The following is a 12,979-nucleotide window of genomic DNA, read 5'->3' as shown; positions in this document are numbered from 1 at the left end:
CCCACTATCTATATTATCATACAAGGTGGAAATATATCAGAATAATACAAAGCCCTAGCTCTCACAACTAACCAGCTCTCAGTACAATCCTCCTGGATGCTCACAGGAAAAAAATGCTTCTCACAAGCCTTCTCATCTACCCTCCAAGCCTCCTATTTCCTTGCACAATTTCTCCTAGGTGATCCTCCTGTTACCAAGTGTAACACTGATCTCTCACACTGATCTCACACCTTGTAAAACTGTACAATCCTCAAGGAACCTGCTTCCTTCTGCATGCATGAGTTTCCTTTATAGGAGAAAACATGCAACTGATAGTACATTGTCCCTCTCTTTAATCTCAACTAGATCTTTCTCAGAATAGACATGCATGAGTTACTGATGAGAGAATCTTCAGTTATCTAGTGTACACTAGTTGGATGCATGCATGCATTAACTAACTAAACTCACAATTAGTTCCTCAAAAAGTTTGGAACTAATTTAACTGGAATTACCTCAGTAAACTAAACTAACTAATTACAACTCAAATATAACTCAATCTTATCTCCTTAATTAAGGGATACTCTCCTTAATTTAAGGGATAATTGTTTCATGACTGCAAAAAGACTTCTAACTTGAATTTCTCCAACTAATTAATTCGTAATGAATTAATTAATTATTTTTCAAGTAGTTGGTGAGATGAAATTCGAATTTTAATTCACAATTTTAATTCAAGGACAAATTAAAATTGGAATATTCTGGATTCTATTTTTATCATTTCTTGTTTCTATTTTCAACACTCCCTCTCAATAATAAAGGAACTCAACTTGATCCCAATCCTGAACCTTTGGAATGTTATGCATGCAACACTTCTCTCTATTGTTGTTGCTCCTACAACTCTAGAAACAAAAAAACCATCCAACCTGAATCAGTATGATGCATCTGTCATCAAAGTCTCTGACTATTATTGACTCTGTCGACTGAAAACTTTGCGCTTCTATCAAATCTATCTTTCTGCACTGTTTTCAATCCTTCTCTATGCTCTTTAGTATTTGACTACTCTAGCCTCTGTCACTTTGATCTTTGACTACATCAATCCCACTGATTCCTCTCACTACTATGTACTTTGGGCTCCTGTAGTAAAGTACAATCCATGAGATGAAACCTCTGAATGGACCTTGCCCAATTTTAGCCTTCTTGAGACTATCACTTCACATCACCCCACCTCACACCTAGAGGTATGGCTACATGTGATCCCTTTGCCCACTTCTCCAGCTGTGGATCCTCCACAATTGTCTGAGACTTCTTCTGGGACTGCATGTTGAGAGGTAATTTACTCTCTCTCTCAACCACCAAGTCTCTAACATTTTCCTTGCTCCTCAAGGCTTTGCATGCATCTTGAACCTCAAGAGCATACAGGTTCTTAACTCATGAACCGGTCTGTTTCACCTGTCCCGTGCTGATGTGTTTAAGGAAAACCTTTCCCTTACTAAAAACAACATTGTATCCTTTGTCCTCCAACATCATGATCGATACCAAATTCTTCTTCAGTCCAGGCACCCTATACCTTTCATGGTCACCCATCTCTATGCGCATCTTGAGGACTTTCTCCTCCAAGGTACTATATAAACTTTTATCGCTGGTCATGTGGAATGAAGCTCCACTGTCAAGATACCAACCACAACCGATCATCGATGACACCATGCATACGATGAGGGTAAAGTCCATCTTGAACAGAGAGGCTAATGCCTCACCTTCTGATCCTTCCGAGGATCCCTTCTTGGACTTCTTCAATGGGAAATTAGTCGCATAATGACCCATCTCGTGACAATTAAAGCATCTCACTTTACACTTGTCAACCTTCTTCCCTCAATGAGAAGAATTCGATTTGGAATGAGAATCCTTCTCCTTCCCTTTCCTTGCCTTACTTGCTAAGCCCAGATTTTCTTCATCATCCTTGGATGAAGAACCATCTCATGTGCTCCTCCTGATCTCCTCCTACATGAGATCCGACCATAGCCATTCCCAATCTGCCAGTTTCTCCCTTCCATTCATAGAGTCCTGGTAGCTATTTTAGCTCTTTGGAAGGCCAAGGAGAGCGAGGCTCGCCATATCATCATCAATAGTAGTTATTCCCACACTACTAAGCTTATCTTTGTAAGTGGTGAGCTTGTTCAGATATGTGGAAATAGTATCGTAGTTCTCCATCTTGATTCTTCGAAGCTTATCCTTGAGCGCCAATTTCCTCTGGTCACTACTATTCTAGTAGAGGTCCTTCGATGTCTTCCACATTCAATATGGAGTATCCTTCCCATGGAGACTCGAGACAATATGGTCTCAAACTCCCTCAAGGATGATCTATCTCGCCCTCGCCACACACTTCTTCCACTCAACCAACTCTTGTGCATTAGTTGAAGCTGGCTTTTGGATTTCTTGATCAATGAAATCCTTCAAGCCATTGTCTTCTAATACAGCGTCCAAGCGATCTTTCCATGCTATGTAATTCAAGTTGCCTTCCAAGGCATACTCGAGTCTTAAGCCATAGAACGCCATTGACCAACCTTGAAGTATAAGATGAATTCTATTTGTACCTGTAGCCCCAAACTTCAAACTTCAAATTCTCTTCTTTGTATACTGTTCACCGCTTCGATAAACTTGTCTCTGATACCATGCAGAAATTCTGACTCTAGATTAATATGATAATGAAATATAACTAAAGAAAAAAAAATTAATCTACTTCTAAAATCAATTAGCGAAAGCTTAAAAGATTTGAGAAATATCAAGTGGAACACATATAACCAAAAGAAGAATCAATGCACATGAAACACATAAAATACTCAAGGGAAAGCCTATTATTAGGAAATCTATTGTCCACTCGGATCTGCTAGTCCCACTAAGACTGGTAGCTATCTTAGAAACAAACAAACTAAAACTACTTTTGTTTTCCTTTATGAGAAGTAGATTAGAGTGGAATGAACGACACCAACCTCAGTCTTGTGCTTGGTTCCTTACTCGGTTCCTCTCCCTTCTGACAGATCCTTGCCGCTTCTCCTTCATCTACCTAGCTTCAAAGAGCACCTGTGGAATCAAAGCAGCATAATACTATCGAAGAACAGAGATCTACAATCATAAACAATATAGGACCAGATGTATATTGACCACACAAATGCATATATCATCAAACATACAAGAATGTGGAGGAAAAATTGAATAGCTTTATTAATACCAAGAATAAGCAAAAAGGATTACAACCAATTGTTCTGACCCAACGTCATCCTCTAGCATCAAATCCCTTTTTTCACCTCGTGAAAAGCTTATATCACCCAACACTATGATATTCCAACAAGAAACCAACAACACTTCCTTACAAGATACAAAATTCCAGCCTTTGGATCTCTGGGATGAGGGATCCATATATAGATGATTGCACAGGGGTGAGTCAGCTTCTGGGATTTTGATTAGTGTCCTCTCTCTGATATTTCTTGATTCCACTTGGAGATTGATGATCTCTTACTCATCCCTGGGCGAATTTAGAGAGGCAAGTGTCACATGAGAAGTTTCTGGAAGATTCCATGATCATTCACCTTGCAAACTGTCTCTACCATTTGTCCACTCTCGCCCATCACACCCCATAGAAGGGATTTTCAGTATGCATCACACCTCTCATGTGCATTAGGTGGGATGCATCGTACTTTGACCATGGAGCAGGTGAGATGGTCCAGTTTTGACAAGTTTAGAGTAGTTTTTCATGGAGAACTTCTGGGATATGATGTAATCAGCTGACCTTGTTCTTTTAGGGTATGGAAGAACACTTTTAGGGACTTAGGAGCCCTTGGTTTATGGACATGTTTGATTGGGGTTGCAGTGCCCAAAAATGCCTATAACAGTTGCCCCATAAAGCATGAGGTCGTTAATCTTTTGATGTTGGGTGAAATGCTTTATCACGAGGATTCGAAGTTTTTCCGAGCTGGAAGGCGACCTGTAATAAGATACAATACAATACATTATCTTCATAATATTTTTCATGGTCTAGCTGAGTCGGGCATTCCCATGCTCAACATTATAAATTCATCTTCATGTACATAAGACAGACAACCGTCTGTGTGGGAGACTGATGATTCTGATAGAGCCATCATCCTTTGATTCGGATGATCATCTGTGCAGCAAAAATGTACATTTGATGTTTTTATTTTCCTGACTATATCGCAGCCTGGATGGATGAAACTAGATCCAGGGTCTTCAAACTCATTCAATCCTCACTTGGAGTACAAGTCGATCCATGTGAAAGATGTTCTGGAGTCGAACATGGACAGACCTCGCCTGATTACCAGCCAGTGATGTAAGCTGTTAATAGGTGTGAGAGGAATCACCGATAATGATGATGACCCTCAAGGTACTACAGTACAATTCACGTGGTGTAAATAAAGGACTTGGCATAGACACCATGCAAAATCTTTCGGTCGAAGGCCATTGATGTAAACCTGTCGCCAGAAGTGAGAAACTTGCCATTGAGGCATGTAAGTTTCAAAGTACTGAAAGAGTTGTTCCTAAGTCGAATTCTTGGATAATGAGCTGGTGTCGACAAGAAGCGACCCGCCGTAGGAGGGCCTTAATGAATCCCACATCTATGACACGGAACGAAGTAAATGATTTTGGAGGTGAAAACGATCTGATGATACAGGATTCAGGGTGGCGGTCATGAAAGAATGGAGCATGAATGTATTGCAGCGGATGAGACACAGGCGAATTCTCTGAGCGACTTCTCTTAGAAATACCAGAAACACTAACATGATGGATTGGTAGCGTTAACCCCAAATGTGGATGGTGTGATGGACCAATGGTGATATGACCAGTGAACGGAACAACCCAACCCGACTCAGATGTGAAGTGAAAGTTTCATGTTCAAGAGTGACTTGCTACCAATAAAGTTTTCTTCAAGTTTTTCTTCCCAATTTTTCCCCAGTCATTGCTGACCAGTACCTCTTTATTTTTGTCAAGCTTGAGGAGGATAACATATGCTTGTTCTATAATTTTCCCTTCGGGCAAACCCGTCACTATATTTTAACCAGCCTAGCAATAGTGAAACTCGTTCTTGTCTGTATGGACAAGTTTGTCGCTATTCAGGTTTAACGAGTTTAACGACAAAGATAACTCGGTCCTTTTCAATTTTAGAGAGTCTGAAAGGGATGTAAAGGAAACTCCAATAATCCTTTTTCGTCATATAATCCCTTAAGTGTGAAAAAGTATAAAATAATACGAAAGGGATGAATTTTCGGTAATTTTAACGAGCTGAACAAAACAAGCACTCAATCGTTTTGTGTAATAATCCCTCAGGTCCAAAAAGATTAAAATCTAGAGGAGGGATAGCACTTCCGGTCACTTTGACGAGCTGGAGAGGCCAATCACTCGGCAATAATTTCATGTTTTACGAGTCAGGTGAAAAGATCTTAAAGGAGACTTGTTTTTTGAGGAACGAGTGATAATTTTGGTAGCAGCTGATTCCAGGTAAGGTTTGGAATTTCTCAATCACGGCAGTGTCACAAGGATGGCTAACAGGATCACTCTTCGTAGCTGTTCCTCAAAAGGGGTAAACAATCAAATGGAGGTGAATGATCGGCTAAAACAGAGTGGATGTGATGATGAGAACATGACTAGGGCTCAAAAGCTGATGATAATGCATTCACAATGGTTATTTACTGGAAATTGGATCATTCTTTAATGAGCTTAAACTCTAGGGGAACGTTTTCTCATTGCTTATGTTTAATTTTTAACGAGCTTGAACTCCACATAAAAACTACTCGTTTCCAATCGTATGATAAGGATATCTCATCTAAGAGGCCATTTTTTATGGAGCTTTCACCTTATAAAGCTTTGCCCGGGATCCTTTCTTTATGCAAGTTAGGAACGATAAATCCTACGAGTTTAAAGGGTTTGAGAATCTACAAACTAAGAAAATAAATGGTCGCTCTTCACTGGCATGCAAAAAGGTTTGCATGCCCCCAGGTATAGTGAAAAATTTCCTGGTCACCATATAGAAGTTCGTGCTTTCACAAGATAGTTTCCATCCACACCGTAGATAGAAACACTTCCTGGCTTAGTCCCTCTGGACTAGGGTGGTTCTAAATCCAAACCTCCTAACCTTGATGAAGGAATCTTATTCCAGTCTAATCCCATTTTCCTAAATGGATGGGTGCGTCAGACTAGTCATATATCCTTCACAGAAACCTACCCTATACCCAATGTTTTCCTGCTGAAACAGACCAGGGTGCATGCCCCCTAGGATTTAGTCATGTCCTCCTGAATCACTCGCACTCATTAGGTGGACGAACTGGAGATTGATGAGACATTCCTTGCGTGAAAATACCATTTAGGGATGGTATTTGACTATTAGCTATGTGTGAGCTGGGAAACGACAGCTAGTCTACGAGCTTGACCACTCTGCCTTCATGCGAAAAACACATTACTCTAAAGGGTGAGGAGACAATGGCTCCCATGCTATAAATATAGTCGCGTCCAAGGAGTAGATTATAGTCTATAGGTCCTCGGACTACCATTACATTCATGTAAATGGTTTTCCTTCTTAATGTTATGGGCACATTGGGAAGGATCCCTAACGGTCGACTGGTTCCTTTGTCGAAGCCTTTCAGATTTCTCATCTCGGGCAGAAGCGATGACAAACCAAGCGATTCCCAAGAAATTGAGGAAAGGATACTCATAGAAGCCCCTTCATCTATGATGGTACCCATCATGATCATTTTGTAAGCTTGTACAATGATTCGGAATGGTACATTGGCCGGTACCCAAGTTCTTCCTAGTAGATTCCAATCGAAAGAAATGACTAGGTTGCTTGGAGGTGGGACCAAATAGACGACCGGATATGACTCTGACGAACTTCATTCCTGTGGTAAAGGAATGGGTAGACTGCCCCCATGTTCATCGGAGTCTGTGTTTACGAAAAGAATTTGGATGGTGTCGTTCTCATTCTCTTCGGTGGTTGTGTCATCTGAAGATGGACCTTCCGAAGACAAGACCGGGTCGACTGCCGCCTCAACCTTTTGACTTTCATCTGGTATGGGTTCAGTGGGTTTATCTTCAATGAAAGATGCTTCGACCGAACACAATGTTGTGTCAGTCAGATTTTCAACCAGTGACGGACTTGGCAAGAGTTTCTTATATCCAGGATGAAGCCATAACAGTGAAGCTGGACGGTCATCCAAAACTCTTTTAGCTTCGTCCAGGAAGGGACAACGATGGAAGGCATGATTTCCTTCACACAGTCTACAAGGAAATTTACATTTTCCTTTTTGTCCAGGGACTTCATTTTCACTAGTTGATGGTGTGCTCTCAACATGATCGTCAAAGGTCGATGACACCGGATTGTGCAAACAGGGAGACCAGTCCCTTAAGATCCGGGGGATGCAAGGACAATATTGATGATTGTGGTCTCCTTTGCAAATGACACATGGAGATTTAGGCCCGGATGGTGCAGTGTGTGGATTTTCACTAGACAATGCCTGGTTTCCCCTTTTCGCCTTTGGCTCCTTCTTCTTCTTAGTTACTTGGTTTTGGGCCTTACTGGCTTTATCAAGCAAGGAGGAAGGAGGAGAGGGAGAATCAGATGAAGTAGAAGGTTGGGGGGTAACTTTGGTATCATCTAGTTTCTGACTTGATTGTTTAGGAATCGTGGTATTCTGAATGACGGAGATCATGAAGAGCCATATTGGCAAGCCAATCGTCAATCCTGGAAGTGACAATGTGGCCATATGAGGTGCCCCAACATCTCCCCAAGAGGAGAAAGGACTAGGATTTCCTCCAAGGGGAACTCCTTGATTGGTGGACTCCATTTTCCTCAACCTAAGACCAATGCGGGAATGGTGATATTATTCTGATTAAAATAAATTTTAGACGCTTTGACACAACTTGTTTTTTCAATTTTTAAGTGTCAAGAAAAAAAAAAAGATGACTCTAGTTGCCTTCGATTTTTAATGAGCCTGAAGTGACAACTGCTCAGATGGACCCTTTCCTTTAAGGAGTCTGAAAAGGAATGAAAGAGACTACTCTGGAAATCTAGATAGAGGGATTACCAAACCAATCACAAAACTACAGAATACTTTTTACGGTATGGCAATCAATCTTCCCGAATGCTATATTTAGTGCATTGCGATCGATAGGGCGGCAGACACGACTTCCTATGGATAAAGGATATAGCCTATTATGGTATCCCAATATATACTCGACGGTACATGGGAGAACAAGTCCATACTGGCACTTATCGTCTCAAAGAGGAGGAATCACCCAACCAATAGTGAAAGCGACAGTTACCAGGCTTTACGACACCGGAATACGTCTCTAGCCTAGACTTCTAGATGTTGTGCGTTAGGTTCCAAAGTGTTTTTAGGTTCATTAAATTTATTTTACAGTTGATCTTTCTTAAGAAATTTTCCTTTTAGGTTCACCTCGTGATGTAGATGTACAATTCCTAAAATGCATTTTAAGATGATAAATAATCATTTAATCTTCTTTTTGCAATGAAAATCCTAGCTACTAAAGAAAGAGAGATGATATTCTTTCAACATAGAGCAGAGAGCACACACTAGATGCACTGTCCTAAATCAAACCAACAAGCAATATAAATGCACATGCATGTATTTGTTTTCAGCTTTCTTAATGTGTGAATGACAAGAAGAATGCTAAGTACAATCTAAATTATCTTTTCAAAGCGACAATACTAACAAATTTCTCTTCAAAAACGAAAGGAAGATAATGACGACACTTTACTATTTTGAACTGAAAAATTCTTTCGACATTTGAAAAACTACTAATTCAAATCAAATACAAGAGTAATTGTATAGTCGACCATCAAGAACAATAGAATTCTTTTCTTTGACTGAAAACGACACTTGCGACACTTTCAAATCAAAAGACGACAGTTCGACTATGCTACTACTTTGTAAAAGAGAACTGAAAATGGCGGAAAATACATAAAAAAATTCACAATTATTTTCACAATGGAGGCAGAATGATGGAAAGGAAGGGGGTTTCCACAGTGGTATACTGATCATAGATAGCAAAACTCCATAATAGAGCTGAAAAGAGTGAAGAAAAACCAAGGCCTGGAGGCAAAATTATCCTTTTCTGATCATCGCACCTGTAGCACAGGGAAACAGGGATGCATCACACCTACTGCAAATGGGAGGTGCAATGCATACTGGTTTCCTTGAAGAGAGGGTGCGATGGTACCAGGACGAGACTTTACTTGGCCCTTGGTCACAGTTTGCAACTCAGTTCAAGGATTTAGGCCGAGCAAATGATATACAGTAAATAGAAATCATAGGGGCTGATCTAATGAGGTTACTAGAGCCACCACTAGGGCAATTAGAAAGATTGCAAATCGATTGTTTAGTTTATAAAAAAAACCCAAAGATAGACTGAAGCAACAATTATCTACTTTGCACTTGCATAGAAAATGCAGTTCGAAGGCTAGCTGGCTTGACTTCAGGCTCTGTCTGTAAGTTTATAAAACAAACAAATATAGACAAATAAACAATCTATTCGCTCCCTAGTGGAGTCACCATTTTTTTATCAGGAAATCTAATGTCCACTCAGATCTGCTAGTCCCACTAAGACTGGTAGCTATCTTAGAAACAAACAAACTAAAACTACTTTCGTTTTCCTTTATGAGAAGTAGATGAGAGTGAAATGAAGGACACCAACCCCAGTCTTGTGCTTGGTTCCTTACTCGGTTCCTCTCCATTCTGACAGATCCTTGCCGCTTCTCCTTCGTCTACCCAGCTTCAAAGAGCACCCGTGGAATCAAAGCAGCATAATACTATCGAAGAACAGAGATCTACAATCATAAACAATATATGTCTAGATGTATATTGACCACACAAATGCATATATCATCAAACATACAAGAATGTGGAGGAAAACTTGAATAGCTTTATTAATATCAAGAATAAGCAAAGAGGATTACAACCAATTCTTCTGACCCAGTGTCATCCTCCAGCATGAAAGCCCTTCTTTCACCTCATGAAAAGCTTAGATCACCCAACACTATGATATTCCAACAAGAAACCAACAACACTTCCTTACAAGATACAAAATTCCAGCCTTTGGATCTCTAGGATGAGGGATCCATATATAGATGATTGCAGGGGGGTGAGTCAGCTTCTGGGATTCTGATTAGTGTCCTCTCTCTGATAGTTCTTGATTCCACTTGGAGATTGATGATCTATTACTCATCCCTGGGCGAATTCAAAGAGGCAAGTGTCACAGGAGAAGTTTCTGGAAGATTCCATGATCATCCACCTCACAAACTATCTCTATTATTTGTCCACTCTCACCCATCACACCCCATAGAAGGGATTTTCAGTATGCATCACACTTTGACCATGGAGCAGGTGAGATGGTCCAGTTTTGACCAGTTCTGAGCATTTTTTCATGGAGAACTTCTTGGAGATGATGTAATCAGCTGACCTTGTTCTTTTAGGGTATGGAACAACACTTTTAGGGACTTAGGAGCCCTTGGTTTATGGACATGTTTGATTGGGGTTGCAGTGCCCAAAAATGTCTATAACAAAGCCTCAGCTAAAAACCCCATTATTGTATTATCATCCAAGGTGGAAATATATTAGAATAATACAAAGCCTTAGCTCTCATAGCTAACCAGCTCTCAGTACAATCCTCCTAGATTCTCACAGGCAAACAAGGCTTCTCACAAACCTTCTCCTCTACCCTCCAAGCCTCCTATTTCCTTGCGAAGTTTCTCCTGGGTGATCCTCTTGTTACCAAGTGTAACACTGATCTCTCACACTAATCTCACACCCTGTAAAATTGCACAATACTCAAGGAACCTGCTTCCTTTTGCATGCATTAGTTTCCTTTATAGAAGAAAACATGCAACTGATAGTACACTGTCCCTGTCTTTAATCTCAACTAGGTCTTTCTCATAATAGACATGCATGAGTTACTAATGAGAGAATCTTCAATTATCTGGAGTACAGTAGTTGGATGCATGCATGCATTAACTGACTGAACTCAATTAGTTCCTCAAACAGTTTGGAACTAATTTAACTGGACTTAACTCAGTAAACTGAGCTAACTAATTACAACTCAAATATAACTCAATCTTATCTCCTTAATTAAGGGATAATCTCCTTGATTTAAGGGATAACTGTTGCATGAATGCAGAAAGACTTCTAACTTGAATTTCTGCAACTAATTAATCCATAATGAAATAATTAATTATTTTTCAAGTCGCTAGTGAGACCAAATTCGAATTTTAATTCAAGGAAAAATTAAAATTGCAATATTCTGGATTCTATGTTTATCATTTCTTGTTGCTATTTTCAACACATTATACATTAAGAATAACTTAGAATAACTTCAAAAGAAATAATTGGTAAATATGCTAGAAAAACATTATTTTCCATATGCATGGGAATACATCGATATGAATGGAATTTACCTTAATACACATATGCATCATATTTATATTCAAGAAAATGCCAAATCAAGTAGATAATCCTAGAGGAGGATGAATCCTAAACCTACATAACTTGTTAAGGAAAAATTGAAAAACTTTCTTATTGTAAATTTCCTTTATCAAATATTTGATAGTCAATGGGTTTCACCCTTGGTGATTGTAACTAAGTGTTGAGTAGGTAAACCCCCTCTACGGACAGAGACGATCCCTCTAGCCCAATGAGTGGGTCTACCAAGAAACGAGACAATCTACAAGACACTTTCGAAGATTACAATCAAAATAAGAGAAGAGGAAGGAGATCTACCTTGCTCTGATGCTATAATGAACTCCTTCGTTGAATACCTTGATCACTTTCTCCATAGGCTTAGGCCTTATTTCTCATAACATTTGAATACCTACACAAGAGGCCAAAGACATGACAAAGCATAAAATTGCAACAAGCATAATCAAATGTAATCCACTTAACAGATCAATGATCATTAAGATAAACGAAGCATTGACACAAGAATTTATGGAAAGTGAACCAGTAGTTGTATATATTAATAAACAAAAGAGGAATAATACAACTGAGGCCTTGATTTTAGTAGCTATCCTTGAGTGAATGTCCAAGTCCAAGCTCAAACTCTCCGAGCACTCCTTCTCCAAGCCAAAGTGAATAGCATGTAGGCACTATCTCAGCATAAGGATGCAAATAACCAGATACCAACCATTTGGGAATGGAGGGGAATTCGTTTATAGGCAGGGAGAGGGATTTAGGATCTAGCCAAATATAGGGAAAGGTCCTCATCTCAAGGAGGAAGATCATAAGGATAATATCAAAGGGAAATATTGGGAGAATTCAATCACATCCACAACGAACATCATCCAACTCATCATTATGGAAGCCTCTAGATCATGAAGCTTCTCCCCCACTTTGGGAAAAATTTCGTTTTAGGGTTCAACACGAGTATCCAGGAAAAATTTGCGCTGGCAGTGCAAGGCTCATATGGTGCAACCTACCATCAGCATGAGAGGGTAGTGTCATAGTGGAATAGTCATATGAGAGGAAAAATGGATCACCCAAACTTGGAAGGACAACTCACTGAGTGAGGATATACCAAACCCGACACGAGAAACATTTGAGTGTCGTGTTCAAGAGTGATTGCTGATTATACAAGAGATGTTTCACTTTCACTTTTTCCCAACTATTCCTAATGAGTACCCCAATTATTTTTTATCACAAGCTTGAAGGGGATAGAATATGCTTGCCATATAAGTTCATTCTTTGAATGAATCCATCCTAGTAAGTTTTATGAGTCCTATGAAGGAGAAACTTGGTCTCATCGTGGTGACAAGTCTTTCATCATTTAATTTTCTACGAGTCCGATGGAAGAGTAACTTTGTGTCTTTTTCATATTTAGAGAGTTTGAAAAAGAGATGAAAAAGAAAAATCCATCAAGTCCCTTTTCATAATTTGTCTCTCGAACCCGAAAATGTAGAAAACAATATTCGAGAGAACCTCTTGACCAAGTCAAC

The sequence above is a fragment of the Pinus tabuliformis genome, chromosome 7 (assembly GCF_031772625.1).
Source record: "Pinus tabuliformis cultivar Carrire ecotype Pingquan chromosome 7, CPIR1, whole genome shotgun sequence".
NCBI classification, from domain to species: Eukaryota; Viridiplantae; Streptophyta; class Pinopsida; order Pinales; family Pinaceae; genus Pinus; species Pinus tabuliformis.
The sequence above is the reverse complement of the archived record's forward strand: the minus strand, read 5'-3'. Positions refer to the sequence as shown.